Genomic DNA, 16,862 nt, shown 5'->3' on the forward strand with positions numbered 1-16,862 from the left:
CGCGTCCAACGCGTGGATTAACCTCAAATCTAATTTTAAAGCAACCAATCCTTCCCTCCCCCTTCTCGACGGTAGCCCAATGGGGCTTTAAGGTCTGACGTGAAGCATCTTTATGGTCAGAAAGTTTTTTTTCTTCTCTCTTTCCTTTAATTTGAACGTTAATTAGAAGCAGAGCAGCTGACATCATCAATCATCGGCTCTTAAGGGATCTAATTGGATGATTCGCTCCGCTTTAACCTCCTATCAGTGCCGTGCGCCTCGCCGTAAAAAAGGCCCCCAATGATGTCAGAGAAACGCTGTAAAGGTTTTTTCTCTTTGTGGAGGCACAATTTTATCATACATCACAAATTCTGCATTTCGGTTAAGAAACCAGCTCCAGGTAATAAAGGGGAGGGACAAATGCGCACCGCTATGTGTCCTCCTTGAACTCGATAAAAATCAAAGCAGTGGGGAAAACCTCCCACCCGGGAAAGGTCAGTCGTTCTGCCATTAATCACCAAATTAATTCAGAGAGTCCGGAGCGAATATATCACGGATTGCTCCGAGTATCGGATTCAGCTTCTGGATTGTAAGAAACGGCGATGACAAAGGAAGGCAACAGCAACACTAATGCTGAAAATGTAATTAGTTCTGGAGCTGAAACGCGCTGCTGGCTGTGCGGCATCCCAGCACCGCGACTCAGGTGCGTTTTTTACCGGGAAAGAAAAAAAAAAACCCCATCTGTGATGGAGTTCAGCTTAATTTTAATGCGTTAAATTCTAATTTGTTGGTTTTTACGCACAACAAAACGAAATGCAAAAATTTGTGAAAGCAATTAATATATTCTGTGTGAATTCCTTTATATTCTGCTTTAAAAAACAACAACAGAATTTCCTCTTTAAAAATAAAAATAATTCTCCTCGATAAAAGAGATAGTTATAATCAGTATTTATTGTATATTTAAAGCTAATTCGCCAGTTTTTACAGGAAATTTTTTTTTAAAAGTATTGAAAGGAAAAATAAAAATACAAGGAAAATCTTTGAAGGTCATCAGAGAGAAATAAATACATCATCGCGTTATATATGTATATAAAATACATTATTTGACAAATAATTAGTTGCTATTAAATCCGCATATCTGTTGAGAACGGATCTTTTAGAATTCTGTCAACGCGCGGTTTTTATCCACGGAAGTGAAGGTTTTTATTTGCGGGTTGAATCGTGATTTCGTTGGTCTGTCAGGGCCGCGCAGGCTGCAGCCATCAGACAGAGCTCCAGACGCAGTGCGTATCCCTGTTTTATGAAACAAAACAGCTGTAAACGCCTCTCAGTATAACATGATACAAGAGAAGGCTGCCCAGGGCGCCTGTGTGTGTTTGTTTCTATTCTTAACCGGCCTGTTTCCCCTGGAAAACACGCCGCGCTGCCGGATGAGGGGCCTGATCAAGGTGCGCTCCGGTGACGCGTCCCGCCGCCTCCGCTCAATCCAGGTGACCCGTCTAAAACGTGGAAATGTTCACATGAAAAATTTAAGAAAAATACACAGAAATGATGATATATTTGGGTCACATAAAAGCTGAAACTTTAATAATAAATATTAAAACGAAAGAAAAAAATTAAATGAAAAGGAAGGAATGTAAAGAAATTTTATTAATTTTTTAAGAAAAAGGGAAAATAATCGATTTTGTTTTTGTTTTATACTACGGTCACGTGGCATTCCACCTGCTTTGATTGAACACCTCCCTCACTTTCTCCCCCCCTCCCTCTATTATGGGGATAGTATCGAATTATAACGCGTCACAGTCGATGCCGGTGTCCCTCCTCATGCTTTCTCCAAGCTGTCCCTGAACGCACCATTAGACGCATCGTCGGCTCAGGTGCACAGGTGTTCATCTCCAGGGCGGCTCCGCCCCGTGAGGTGTGACGTCAGGGTCGTCGTTCGCTCTCATTGGCTGTTGGCATTCCGTTATTCTCGTTTGTTTCAGGTATTGACCGGATTTCTGGAGGGGGCGGAGCTATCGATTTTAGATCGATTTGCAGATCTGTTAATAGCATTTGTGAGCTTAACTTGTCCAAGTGACATAAACTTATTTGCTGATCAACTGTCGATTAATAATTTTTATCCATAAAACGGTGACTGTGTGATATTTAAATAATTTGTTTGGTCAAAATCAAACCTGAAATTGTTTCGTTTACAATCAAATAAAAATAATTTTCTGCAATTTTTTTGTTTTTTTTGTCGACAAATCCTGGAATGATTTTGAATCCAGTGATGATTGTTCGATGATCACAAAATTGACTTTAAAAAAAAGGTGAATATTAATCAGTTATTGAGGTAATTGGAAGACTTTTATATCGATACCATCTGCTTTCATCCTGTTTTGTCACCACTCGTTATTTCTTCTGTCCTAATCGGCATCACCGGAGCAAACTGTACACCCTGAAGAAGGTGATGAAGGTCATCCCATCCAACGGACACCCGATCAGCTGCTTCCTAACCCCCCCCCCCCCAACCACTTTAAGGACTGACTGCTCTGGAAACAAAGCTCCAACAGAGGCTCAATGGCTTCGTTTCATTCCATGGATCTCACACGCTCCACCTCTATCCCCCCAGAGGTTCTCCAGGGAGGGGGGCCGTGGTTGTCCTCTCTGCTCTCTAATGGGCCACCGGGGTCTATTTAAAACCCTGTAGGAGGATACGTGGAGGCCTTAAGCAGGATTACAGCATTAAAGCTGAACGTTTCTCCTGTCTGACTCTTGATTAGCTCCATTACGGCGTAATTAGCTGCTGACTGGAGGACCAGTGGAATCTGATGAAAACTACCTCACAGCTGGAACCCCCCCCCCCAAAAAAAAACCCGCTACTGGTGCTAAAGGATTATGTTCACTTTCATTTCATTGGACGTGAAGATGTCGATGTTTAAGTTTCTGATTGATTTATTGAGAATCAATCATATTCAGGCCCACATATCACAGTCATATAGGGGCTCAAAAGTGGATCCATTCCTTCAACATCAAAAAAAATGAAGGATGCCTGTGAGGCTTAAAAGTAGAAAATAAATATTGGTTTTATTGTGGAATAAAATAATAATTCTGCCGCCAATAATGAGATTATTCTTTTGAAACACGTGACAGGCACCAGACTGTAATCCGAGTTTTGACATTTGGTTTTGCCAACAAAAACAGAACGAACGCAGCGGGATTATCAGATGTATTAGTTCCACAGTTTACTCCTTCAATGAGGCGAGAAAACGTGTCGCTTTTCTTTTCTTTGGGGGGGGGGGTGGTGGGGGGTGGTGGGGGGGCGAACGGGACTTTTTTTTATCAGGACAGATGAAGACAAATGCTGCAGAGAGCGCTCCACGTTCCGAGGGGCCTTCGGACGAATTAATCACTTGCAATTCTATCCTTGTCCACTTGGGCGCCTTTAGGGGTGTGTGTGTGTGTGTGTGTGGGGGTGTCCCCAGACGTAATGAGGGGGTTCGTCCTCAAACCCTCTTTTATGAGCTCCTTGAAACAAGTAAAACATAAATGACCAAGTGAAGCCACCTCTCTGGAGGAGGGGGGGGGGGGGGCGTTTTCTTTTCTTTGGTCACCCTTCTACCGCTCCTCCTCTCCCTCCTTACATCAGGATTTCATTAAACAGTGAGTAGCACCCCCCCCACCCCACCCTCCTATATCCACTCCACTCCATCACCCCACCCCCCTCCTCCAAACCCCCCCTTTTTGCTATCCTGCACCACTTTGCTCCCAAACCAAATGAGGAAATGGGTCGTCTGGTGGCTGACAGACCCACGGCTTCAGCCGTAAAGATAAATGACCCCAAGTATTAAAGTTTAACACGTTGACTAAACCCACCTGATCTGTGGGATTAATGCTACAAAATATCCATCTGTGGGCAGGGGGGGGTGCAGAGCTGGGGGGGTGTGTGTGACGGGGACCCGCAGGACAGGAGAGTAATAGTCGGGCATCGGGAAGGTCAAACCACCTCCAGAGGGAGAAACAAATCCAACGATGAGAAGAAGTTTGCAGAGGCGTGTGTAGAGACCATCAGATTCAAAGAAGAAAAAACTTTATTTATATCAATCTTTTAAGTAAAAACGTCCGCATGCAGATATAAAAAGATTCGTCATCTGTGACCTTCAGCCAGGAACTGAGGTCATCCTTTAAGTATATAAATGATGTGATGGCGGTGGTCGCTTCATCATGTTGTCCTTTTATTACCGCTCAACCATCCCCAGGAGGGGACGAGGAGACGGAATTTTCTGTTATCTCCTATTTAAAGGTCAAAGGTCAAATCACAGTGCATACTGGTGCTCAATCAGTGTATAAAAGGATGGGAAACTTCCAGGATTTTAAACATTTGTCGACGAGCGTTCATCATCCTCCGCTCGGGGAAAACGTTCAGCTCGGCGTCAGGAGATAAACGAAAATGGGAATCGCGTTCGAATCGTATTTATGTGTTGTAATTGTCCTCATTTTGTGTTTCAGCAGCATGTGATTGGCCACGGTTGGTTGTCTGATGCGCTTTAAATGCCTTTAAATTGGCCCTTTATAAATAAACAAAACAGTCACACTCCAGCAGTTTGTGAATTCTGTTATCGCCTCTCTGTGCGGGAGAAGCAGGCAGGAAAATGTGCCTTTCTCTCTTTTAGTCTGTTATATAATCATTTCATTGTATATCTGATATTTTCATTTAATATTTTATAGAGTCTATGGCAAAAACTGTTCAAATGACGCATGTGAAGCTAATGCATGCTTTATTACACATTATAACATGTTAATAATATAGTGTTATAATGTTAATATAGTGATATCTTGAAGATTCCTTTCATCAGTAAATGTAATTTGTCACATGGTGCAAAATTACATAACTTTAAAATCGTATAAACCTTTTAAATGGTTGGGCCTTTAATAAAAATAGCTGACAAGAAGAGAAATAGAAAATATGATGCATAATTTCTTTGTAGATAATAATTTTAAAGAAGAATTATATTAATTCACCTCTAATGAAGGCTCTTGCATGAAAAAAGAGGAATAAGGAAGTGACTTTTTAATATATAACTTCATTTTGTCTTCCTGGTGTGATCACATGATCTCTTCCTGGTTATCCATGACCCACATTCTGACCCCTCCTGAACCCCACACATACTTGGATTTTGTCAAGTACTCTCCGTACACGTGTTTATTTAAGCAGACGTTAAATTAAAAAGTGAGATTTAGTAGCGTGGAGAAGTTAAGACTTCATCGCCTCAGAATCCTTCCAGCAGCGACTCCAGTTGTAAAGATGATTTGTCGACAGTCCCGGCGTCTGTTTCGTCGGCTCGGACCACCACACGGACGAAGGCGGGGCGGACGCGACATGCCAGAGGTGTTAATCACGTCCAAAACAAAAGGAATATTCTTTACTGTGAGCCAGAAATGACTAGAAATATGAATTACAGGCTGCAGGAACCGCCTCGCACCTCAGCAGGATAAAGCAAACACTAACACTCCTATTTGGCTCAGTTCTGCTGCACTTCTTAGAATAACCAATCTTCCTCTGCACTGATGAAATATTAGCTCTTAGGCTAAGTGTATCACAGGAATAGTGCATTTTAGCCAGCTATTAAATCATTATTATTTCCTTCTATTCTTCACAGGAGATTTAATGTTCCTGGAGAAATTCATTTTTTCTGGTGAAATTTAAAAAGTAATACATTGAAAACTGAAATATGCAGCAAAATGATGTCATTTTTTTATTTTTTTATTTTTTTAAGCCATGCATATCACCGTAGCTTAAGGGAAACTGTCAGAACTAGTTGCTGATGACAGAAAATATAACAGAAAAATAACAGATAGACACCGGAAAGTGTGATTCTTTCATCGAATTCCATTCTGATTGTGTATATATTTTTTTATTTATTCGTTTTGCACGTCTGAAAGTGGCGATAAAACACAAAGCAGAGCTTTAGACAATCCGCCTTTCAGCGCCGAAGGGGAAAAAAAAAAAAGTTATGGCGTTTAGCTATTTATTCATTTTTCATGAGGCTCTTTTGTCTGGTTCTCCTCCCCTGAGATCAGACTCTCATGCTTTTCTTTTTGGCCTCCTTCATTTCTCATGCTGACAGGAAAACAGGACAAATAGCGATAGGAAAAAGATGTCAGGTGAGTATAAATATTAAAAAGGAGGGAAAATCCAAAGCCAGGTCTTGGCCTTGTCCTCGTCTATAACTTATTTTCTCGCTGTGGTTTAATAAAGACTGGATGAATCCACGAGTTCGAGGTTTTTAACCGAACAGGATCACAAACATTCATTTCCATTAAAATCTTGAAGTGCTTAAATAGGTTTTCTTGCTGTGTGATGAACGTTTTCTTTCCTTCCTTAGTAACTCAAACGTTCATAAAACACCCTGTCTGCCCACGTGAACACAGATTGCAGTGAGACACACATGCACGCATTCATGCCCATTCACTTCCTGTGTGATTGAATTTCCTGCATGAAATTTCTGTATTTCCTTTTGTTTTTACCTGCGATTTTATAGCCTCACCTTGTTTTCCATGAAGCTGCAGCCCTCGCCTACATGAGCGATTATTTAACCTGATTAATAAATCAGTAATTAATTCTAATCACCACTGGAACGCTTGGGTGTTTTTTCAGAAAACCAAATGCTTTCCACCCCACACACATTTATAATTACCCCTGAACAGAATTGGAATTGGATCAGCATCTGAATCCAGATCCAGTGTGAGATGGAGATGGATTCGCTTAATTACTCTGGATGTAGTCACCAATATTTTTTATTTATAAGGCTCTCAAAGAGAATGGCCACTGTGGGATAAAAACATATTTATTAAATATCAATATTCTTGTATAACTCTCAAACTCCCAGTTATATCTGTGAGATTCCAGACTCCTCCGTCCAAGAGTCAAAACATCCCAGAACGTTCGCTTTTCGGCGCGTTTAACTCCTCATCCAGTCCGTCCCGGGTTCCCACCCTGCAGACGACGGCGATTTATTGAGAAAAAGCAAGCAAACATCCTGCTGATTATCTGGCCTTATCTCCTCGACCTCTGTGCAGCTGGTGTCTGTCATCGTCTCGTGTCCAGATGTGGAAACGTGAGTCTGAACTGACCGCTCAGCCTCAGCGATTGGAACTTAACTCTTTGGGATTTCTGCAATGAATTACTTTTATCTTTGAGAATATAAATCACAAAACCAACTTTCTACGCGTGTGATGTCATATCCTCACCTTGATCGTACCTGGAGCATCATTTTATTGCTAAATATTGATGTTTTTATTGGATAGGGATGTCTTATTTGTACCTGTAAGCAAAAATACATATAGGATCAATTTGAATGTGACAAAGCCAGAAATTCCAATCTGTATTTTCTACTCTGTGACTTTGGAAACAATAAGCAAGATAAAAAAAAAATAAAAAAAAACCTTCCAAACTTTCATCACATCAGTCTTTTGGTGTCCCATTTTTGCTTCCAGAGGATCGACAGTCTGTGTGCAGCGGCCATGGCGCACCCCCTCAATGACCACATCCGCCATAAGCAGCCGGAGATGAAACGATATGGAGATTATCGGGACAAAAAGCCTCCCAGCTTGTCACGGGATGCAGAGCGTATTGTACATCCGCATGTATTGAACACAAACCTGTCAGCGTCTGTGACAGCCCCATTCATCACGCACAAAGCCAATCCTGTCAGCAGCACAAAGCGCTCTATCTGTCCCTCCTCCCTCCCCCCATTCTAAGTGACAGCACTGAAATGAACATTAGGACACCCCGGGTGTGTATTCAAATGATTTGTTTTTTCCACCTCCCACTGAAGCCAATTTCCAGAAGCTAATAAACCTGGGAATTATTTCATCTAAATATACTTTAAAATAAATTTAAAAAAAGGGCTTTTTCTCACCAGACATCACCAGGTGTGGTGGATGGTTGCCATGGCGAATCTGTAATTTCAAACCCAAGGTAAAGTCGACCTCCTTTGGGGAGGAATAATCTGGTCGAATCAGGGATTATTGCCCGCGTCAGTCGAAGGAAGATGTGATAATGAAGCCGGTTCAGGTTTTCTAAGCTATCTGGTTGGTGTTAAGTTTACAAACTGGAGCACAGTCGCCGTGCAGATTAGCAGATTTTATAATTTGATCACTTGGGATGCATCTCAAGGGTCAAAATGAGGTTTTCATGATGACACTGTTATATCAGGATCAATATTTTAAACCAGCTTTGTGCATGCATCTGTAATCCCTTATGAAACCACACAATTTGGTGATTTTGGGAATAAAGCGCCGATATATTATAATTTGTTATTTAGGTTCTGCATGCTTTTGATGATTTGCATTTAAAGCTAGAGTTCCTTTTATGAGATTAATTGATTCTAAAAAAATTGCATTTTTTAAAATTCAGATTTTGACTCCATGAATGACAAAAAAAAATATTTTAATCCTTTAAAGACTGAAAATTGAAATAATTGCAAAAAAAAAACCTTTTCTGGAAAATAATTAGATTTTACAAATGTAAAAAATGTTATAAATCCAGAATTTTTTCAAATGGAAAATGAAGACATATTTTTCTGATTGCATGCAAAAAAGCACATTTTATCGCCAAATTTTGTCAAATTTATGATGTACAAGCATCAAAATCCTGAAAGTCCACATGGATCAAGTGTGATACTGTTTGGCTTTAAAGGGTTAACCCTTTTCTCCATGCAGAATTTTCTGCGTTCATGCCAACAAATAAACCAACCAGACTTATCCTGCATGATTCTGTCTTTTCTGAATGTTTGTGTGTGTCCTTCTGGTCCATCCACCTTCCTTTGTGACCCGTTTGCATGTGTGCAGCCTGTTTTTTTGTGTGCGTCGTTGTGCGTTTGTGTGCATCCTGAGTCAGCAGAGTTCCAGTAATTACCCATGGATCCAGCAGGACAGGGGCTCTGCAGCGCTGACAGGGGCAGCATCATCTCCTGAGCGTTCCGAGGGACCGCGGACTGCAATAACGCCACTCAACAGGCCCATCACATTGATCCACATCACATCCCCACACAACTGCAAGGACATAACCTGTTTATGCAGCAAACAGCAGCAGCGGGATAATAAAACAACTCATCGCAGTGTGTGGATGTAATCCGATGAAGTGCCTTCTTAAATAACGCTTCTCGTACCGCACGCAATATCGGGTAAAGAAACGTTGCTCGCCGTATGACTCTGATGAGCGCAATAAGCCGCTGCAATAACAAAGTCATAAAGAATGTATGAATTCAGGCAGAAATCGAGCGATCGGTGCAGACAAGCTCTGACAAAATGTTCCGTTTACTTTTCGTCACTGTCCTACTAAACTGACAAGGCCGCGAGTTTCTGAGCGACGACCTCATTGATGGCGTCGTCCCACAAACCTCGTCAAAAACGTCTAACGGACGTCGAAACCTCAGCCACCACAAGTTTTTCTTGCTTTCTTTCTTTAATTTTTCTTTTAAAGCACATGGGTCAAACTCAAGGCCCGGGGGCAAAACGTGGCCCTCCAGATCATTTTTTGTGGCCCGTGAGAGCATAAAAGGTCACTGGCTACAAATACATAGGTCAAAAATGTGCTATGAACAAAAAATTTATTTTAACTTCGGTGAAATGGGTTTTCACACTCCTGTTTTAAGGACTTGGGGAAAGAACAAAAGCATTAAAGAAACTTCTTTCGCAAAATCGATTTTTCAAAATAAAACCCTAAACTTCATTTTCCGATTAGATCCGCTCATAAAAACGTCAATGAACTCGCACGTTTAAACAATCAGGCTTCTCGCCTCCCTGTGGATTAATTTGGTTTGTTTCATGAGTGCTATTTTAAAATGACCGAGGTGCATTTTATTTTGTAGGGTAATAAGAAAAACATCAATTAGTAGAAGGAGGGTGGTTTATTCTGCATTTTATTATCATGCTTATCATGATAATAAAATAATAAGCTATTGGAGGAAGCTCATTTGGAAGTCAGTGCACTTTTTCCCCCTGGTGAGCACCAACCCCCCCCGTTGCCCTTCCCCCTCCTCCCACACGTGCTTTTATTTTTAATTAACCTCTCAAAGATACTCTGTTGTTGCTTCCTGTGTCTGTGCCAGCGAGGTTAATGATTTCACCGGTCCGGGGAGACGCTGCAGAGGACAGATCAATGCACCTCAATTCCCCGCGCCTCATGTTCGGTTTCACTCGCCGGACCTCAGTGAAAGGAGCAGCGGCCGGTCGTGATTGCACGGCGGCGCTTCCCTCCGACACGTCTGCAGGATTCTGCATGTCAACCTCACAAACATGTACGTGCATGGCTAATTAATACGCATTCCGGCACGCACACGTGCATCAGCATTCAGAACATTCAGCGTGAGATGACAAATATATATATACATTTAAAAAAAAAAAGGAGATGTGAGAAGAAATAAAAAAAGTTCAATTTGCGTGACGGGTTTTTAAAGTGATTTTACAGAAGTGAGCTGGGGGAATAACCTTGGGAATCTTCGCCGTAGCCCCGGAGACGAGGTGATTTTTTTCCGTATAATGAGACGGGAGACGCAGCGTCACAGCTGGCGAGCAAAAAAGTTCGCGAGGAAACAACCGAAATGCGATTATACATGGAGCAGATTAGAAGCAGTTTTACATTTTAAATAAACACCACTCCTGTGATCCGTCAATGAAAAGGGCGGAAAAACAGACTCTAATTAATTGCAAATTTGTCAATACGGAGTTGAAAACCGTGAGGCTGCGTTTACTGATTTACGCTTTCATCGACTTCCTGTCGAGGCAGGATGTTTATTTTTAACTATTGACCCAGAGGTAATGACCACCACCTCTGGGAAACGGCAAGAAAGTCGGTCTGACGACAAGTTGAGCTGCTTGTATTTGAATCCAGATGTGAGGCCCTGCTTTGGGAGGACTTTACTCGTCCTAAAACCAGCCATACAGGTGAGGTAGGACTATGTCATGACCTGTTGACCCGTCCTGGGTGTACAAGCCCCAAGTCTGCGGATAGAGGCAAATATCGTCACGCTAAAGTGATGCTAATGATGTATTTTTCATTGGCGAGCGTGTTGGGTTTGCCAAACATGGTGGGAGGAGCTAAAGAAACCTGGTTTCTGCTAGCAGTTCAGAAAAGACCGAATATGGATAGGTGAAATTGTCGAGCGAAGTACCGCTGCTGACCAGGGGTGTCGCCAGAAACAACATTTTGGTTTCGGAAATTTGGAAAACGATTTTCCATACGTTTCCAAAGTCCGACGGGCTGGGGGGGTATCTAGAACACTTGCCTTTGTGAAAAAAAGAAAATAAAAAAACCAATAAATCGATGTTGGCTGATTTGACAAAAAGCCATGCATTTCAGAGTAGCCAAGCTCACGCTTTTAAGACTATCTTTGAATGTGGATGGTGACGGCTGTGAAGCAGCGTGTGATAGAGCCGTCGAAGCGGCGGGGCGAACTTGGCGTCCTGACAAGAGGACGGCGGCTCCCTGTTGAGTTCATCTCAGCACGTCTCCACGACGATCTGCGAAACACTTAGTCTTCCACTCGCAGTAACCCCGTCCTTCTCTCGACACCCTCGCTCCTTCGCTCCGCCTCGGTATGTAACATCGCTCTGAGGGGGAGACGGAGCAGACGTACATAATCAGAGCCTCAACTGCATCTCCATCAAGACTGTCACTGCCCTGCCCGGCTCGCGGACACCTTTCAGACATCAAAACTGCCCTAAGGCGAGGCAGTCGGCACGTTGGAAACATCACGTTGATGATGCTGTGGGTTTGCGGAGCGTCGGCTCGGGATCTGACCCGACTCCACGCTGGGATGTGTTCACATTTGGATGTCTCTATCTGTGGAAAATTCAACCCTTCCCCACTTCGGCCTCTTATCCCCACTCCCCCACCTCTTATAGTGCAAAGCTGGCAGCCAGGATGCATCAATCACTGCACACCAGGGGGATGACATCATAGCACATTGGCAGGGCTATCTAAGCAACGATAGGGAGGGTGTTTTTTTTTTTTTTTTCGTTTTTTTTTGGAGGGCTAAGGGAGATAAATAGAACTCCTCTCAGTTCCATCGTTCTCCGTGAGAACTTTGTCTTTATCAAGGCTGGAGGACGACAAGTCAGACTTGTGTCCTCAGCTTTTGGCGCCCCTCTCCGTGTGTTCTTCCCCATATTTGGCCGCTTGTCATTCGTTTTCATCAACCCAGAGCTGTGTTGTTTGACATGCCCCGCACCTCCTGTCTCTTTCACGAGTACGAGTAAAATTTAATGCCCCGCGAGCGCAGAGTGATTCCTTCTACGCTCAATACAATCTTAGAAAACCCAACGCAAAGATCACTCAATCCTCCTTAAGAAATAGTCTGCAAATGTCACCCATCGTCATCGGGAGATTCTCCTCCAAACCTGAACGCTTCAGTCAAAAGCTTTTTGATTTATCGATGATTAATAAAATAACATCGAAACGCTTAAAGAGGCTGTAATGTCCATAAATGGTTAAAAAGGCTCTTCAGTTGTTTTTTTTTGTTATATGCGTTTTTTCGTAATATACGACTTACTCTTCCTGCGTAGAGTCTCTTCACCGGAATAGAGGAATATTAACCTGTAACTGTTTCTAATACAGTTAATCTAAAGAACGATTATAACACACCTCTCCAGCTTGACTGACAGAGGAGAAACCGATACGGGGGAGAAAATCTGGTTCTGCTTTTGCCCCTAGTTTCTCCTTTTGGCCGGCGAGAGCCAATAAATCCCACATCCAGAGCTATTAGATTGACAGAGCTGAGCGCCGTTTGATGTTCAGATGTCGGAGAACAGGCTGCACATTCCAGGGGCCAAATGCAGTTTGGCTGTCATCAGCAGGCCTAGTTTTTGGACGTCGTTGGCATGCATGTCAATTATCCATGCCTTTGGCAATTAAGCGTCCCAGATAAGCATTATCTGTCCACCTTTTCACCTGTGCCAAAAATCTGCACCATCAGCATGGTGGAAGATACCGTTAGAGGATGTCTCGATATTGTTGGAAATGTATTTAACGAGATGTATCGTTGAAGGAAAGCAAAACTGTGCGAGAGCAGGTTGAAAAAAAAGTGACAAAACTTGGTTTTCTGAGAAAAGCTACGCAAAAATACTCCATGACGAAGAGGTAGAGGAAAACAGAGGAAGTCTTGTAATTTGGAAAAACAATCGGGGAAAGATAAATCCTTTCAAGATAACCTCTGAGAGCAGAGATGATTTAACACACGTTGCGATCTCTGATAAAGGAAAACTAGAATCCGCAGTCAGTGATTGTTAATGTCGTATGACATCATGCATAAAATCTGAGGTTTTACAAAATACATCACGTCCCGTAGAAGGAGAGAAAAAGACACTTTGTCCTCAAAAGTGGGAAGTTTAACTCTTAGAGTCCGAGCTGGACAGCGTCAGGGGTAATAAATTACCCCCTAAAGTACGCCGTTGAGGGTTTAAGTGTGGAGAAAAGGGCCAGGGGGAAAAGGGAAAATTGCGTTCCTTGGTGACCTACAAACTCTTAACCCCTGGCCTGAGTCCGGGGTGCCTCCCCAAGAGCACTCAAAAAAAAAAGAAAAAAGCCAGAGCCAAACATTTGGACTTTTGTCTCGGTGACCTTGACGCATGTTGTCACCCCAGGTACTCGCCATTCCCCTCCATTTCTACACACCTGGGGGAGGAAAAGAGGGAGATAAGGGTAGAGACGAGAGCTACCGAGGACGGACAGTCTTGGTGATTAAAATTAAACACACCCCAGAGGAATTTCTCCCTGATTCTCCGAATTACTTTTTTTCTTCCCCCTCTTCTTCCTCTGCTCTCAACCCAAGACGGGAGAGGTAGTGAACGACTGAGAGACATGTTGACAAGAGGGCGCTAAGTGGACTTGAGTTATGGGCAGTTGGGCGATGTGTTTGTTTAACCATCTGGTAGCAACTCCCTCTGTTTTGTGATGGAGTGCCTGTGGAGGGAAGGAGTCCAGTCCCCAACACGGACCAGTACGTACGCGTCCGCCAAGGCGAGAGGAAGGACGGCGGTCGGGATGAAAGATGCACGAATGAGCTCATCTCCAAATTACAAAGCATTGAGGTCTTAGTTTTTTCTCCAACAACATCTTTGTGCATTTTCTGTTTGGGTTTTCATGACTAAAATAATTTTTAAAAAAAATTCTGATTCTGGAAACTCCCGTGGATAAAAGTGGGAGTTTTAAAGAATCCTGATCTGCATCCGTTGAGAGACTAGCGAAAGATAGACCCAACTTGTATTTTACCTCCGTGAAGGAGGTCATGTTTTTGTTGGAATTGGTTTGTTTGTCTGTTGACAGCATGACTCAAAAAGTCAGAAGAGGTTTTTTTTTTTTTTTTGTAGAGATAAGTTTATTGTTTCCCTTTTGTCGCCAGGTCGTCGATATTTAGAGAAAAAAAAATGTTCGTCTACTCCCTTTTCGATGTAAAGTCTGTTTCACTGCCAAACTTTTTGCCTGGGAAAATGTAAACATAGAGTCTTCTGCTGTTGGGCTCCTCACAGAATCATCAATATTAAACCCTGACTTCTTCTTACCAGTTAAAAAAACATTACGCTGCTCTGGAGAAAGAAATCAGCAGATAAACGCACACCCGGAGGAGGCTGTTGGTTCCACGGCTTCTCATTTAATCAGGTGTGCGTTGGAGACTTTGCGGAGTCCGATTCTTCTTCTCTTATGTAAGGATTTGTTCATCTTTACCAATTACACGTGCGGTGGCAGTAACCGAATTAGGCGCCTCTTATTGAGGCGGTGACATGGAGTTCTGAAGTAATTACTCCGCCTTTTAATAACGCACCCGGCAAATTCACTTTTTAATCTCGCCGTCCTGAATTATTCAGCAGCTGTTTCTCCCTTCTAGCCAAAACGCCCGCCGCCGCTAGACAGGCATGAAATGTTTCCTGACACGAAAGCAACACCCATGAATGTTCAAAAAATAACTACAGACTTTAATAAATTTAGACCAGTCCTCAAAAAAAAAAAAAAAAAAAAAGTCCAAAGAAAATAAAAGTGAACACAGCTGTCTGTGTGGTGGTAAATGAGCGACAGCGTCTATGAGAATCTGTCATCCATCTGTTTTGGTGAATTAACGTCAGATTTAAAATCTCAAGAGATGCTTTCATTTATTTGAGAGCTGGATTTCAAAGTCGTCCCACCTGTTCGGTTTAATCTGGCTTCATTTGGAGACGCTGGGTGATACAGCTAATGATCCATTATTGATTATTGGAACATACCAGGCTCCATGCAGATAATACCATTTAATCAGAAACGGTGTTTTTTCCTCCTGTTCACATTTCTCAAGAGAAAAAGAAAGCAGATATTTCTTTAATTTTGCACAGAAGGATGCATGAATGTACCGACGGCTAAAAGATGGCTAATTTAGCTAAAGAAAAGCTAACTAATGTTGGACTCTCATCCAGTCTGTGTTTGCGTTATATTTTTATGGTGATATGTTGCAGAAAATAGTTCCTGCACAAACCTGCCCACAACAAGGTCTGTGAGCTAAATAAAGCATCAGGGTTATGATTTGTGGAAACATGCTAAGCTTTTCCAGATGTATTAACTCTTTTTTTTTTTTTCTTCTCCAAAACATTTGAGCAATAAATTCCACTGTGGGATAAATATTATTTTGAATATGTGTGCGGATTGTTCCCTTGACAGCTGTTGATAGCAGGAAGTAAAACCCTCCATTGTTTTTATGAAAATGCTTCCACTTCAAGGCTTACAACCGCCCTACAGGTTGAACCGGTTGGCGCCAAAAGAAAACACAAACAAGCCAGGAGAAAACAACCTTGTAAAATGTTTCCCCTTTCACTTCAAGAAAAGCTTTATGTTGACACCAAAGCTAATAAAAACCGTATCACGCCCGCGGAGAGAGAGAGAGAGAGAGACCCCGACGAGTTAAGAGTCGGCAATCACGGCGCATCGACCCCTCGGTGAAGTCGGAGAGTTTGGATCGATGAAAGTCATTCTCTAACGGGGGCGAGATTGAAGTTGAAAATCCTGATTTTCTTTTTTTTTTTTTTTTTTTGCTTTGGCGCCTCGTTCTGGTTTCACCTCCTCCATCCTGGAGAAATGTCAGGAGAACAATAAATGTATAAAAGGTCAGCGGCGTACTAACAGACCCTTCCAATGCTCTCTCAGTGCATTTGCTGTTGGCTATAGCCGAAGCGTCTGGGCAACAGCGCTGACATTTGGTTTGTTTTTACACCATGTCGGGTCCCACATAGTTGTAGCTCCTAATAATGTCAGAGGGAAAGATCTCGGGGCAGCTTGGCTTTGATTATTGCTACCGTGCAGGAACAGGAATTGCGCCATGACTCATATCTACTGGTGAAAAACACAATCAATACATGAGGTAATGCTTTTAAAAGTTTGATTTGTAGTCGTTTTCAGATGTTTTACTCTTGCATGAATGATGATCTTTGCTGAAAATGTGATGTTTCTATATTATTTGATGCCGCATTTCGATCAGAAACGCATGTCTTCTACTTTTCCCTTCTATAAAACATGACAGAAAATGTTAGAAGCAACTCCTTAAAGGCACAATAACTCCCGTTTAGGAAAAAAAAGTCATCCATAATCCATCATCCTACTGTGATCGTATGAAGATGTCAAACCCTACCGAGGCTACGACCTCCAAACTCACTCAGCGACCGTGCAATGCTCAAAAAGAACGACAGAAAAGTCCAGTAAGAACCGTAATGACGGATCAGACGACGTACACGCTCATCCCTTTGAGCTGGTCACACTTCATAAATTACTCTTCAAGTTGTGTTTTCACATGCGACATCCTTCCTCTATCCCACCGTTTTCCTTCGGGGTCTGTCTCGGCATCGCCCCGAGACGCCGAACCAGGAAAAGACTTCCAAGA

Source organism: Antennarius striatus, chromosome 10 (genome assembly GCF_040054535.1).
Source record: "Antennarius striatus isolate MH-2024 chromosome 10, ASM4005453v1, whole genome shotgun sequence".
Classification (NCBI taxonomy): Eukaryota; Metazoa; Chordata; class Actinopteri; order Lophiiformes; family Antennariidae; genus Antennarius; species Antennarius striatus.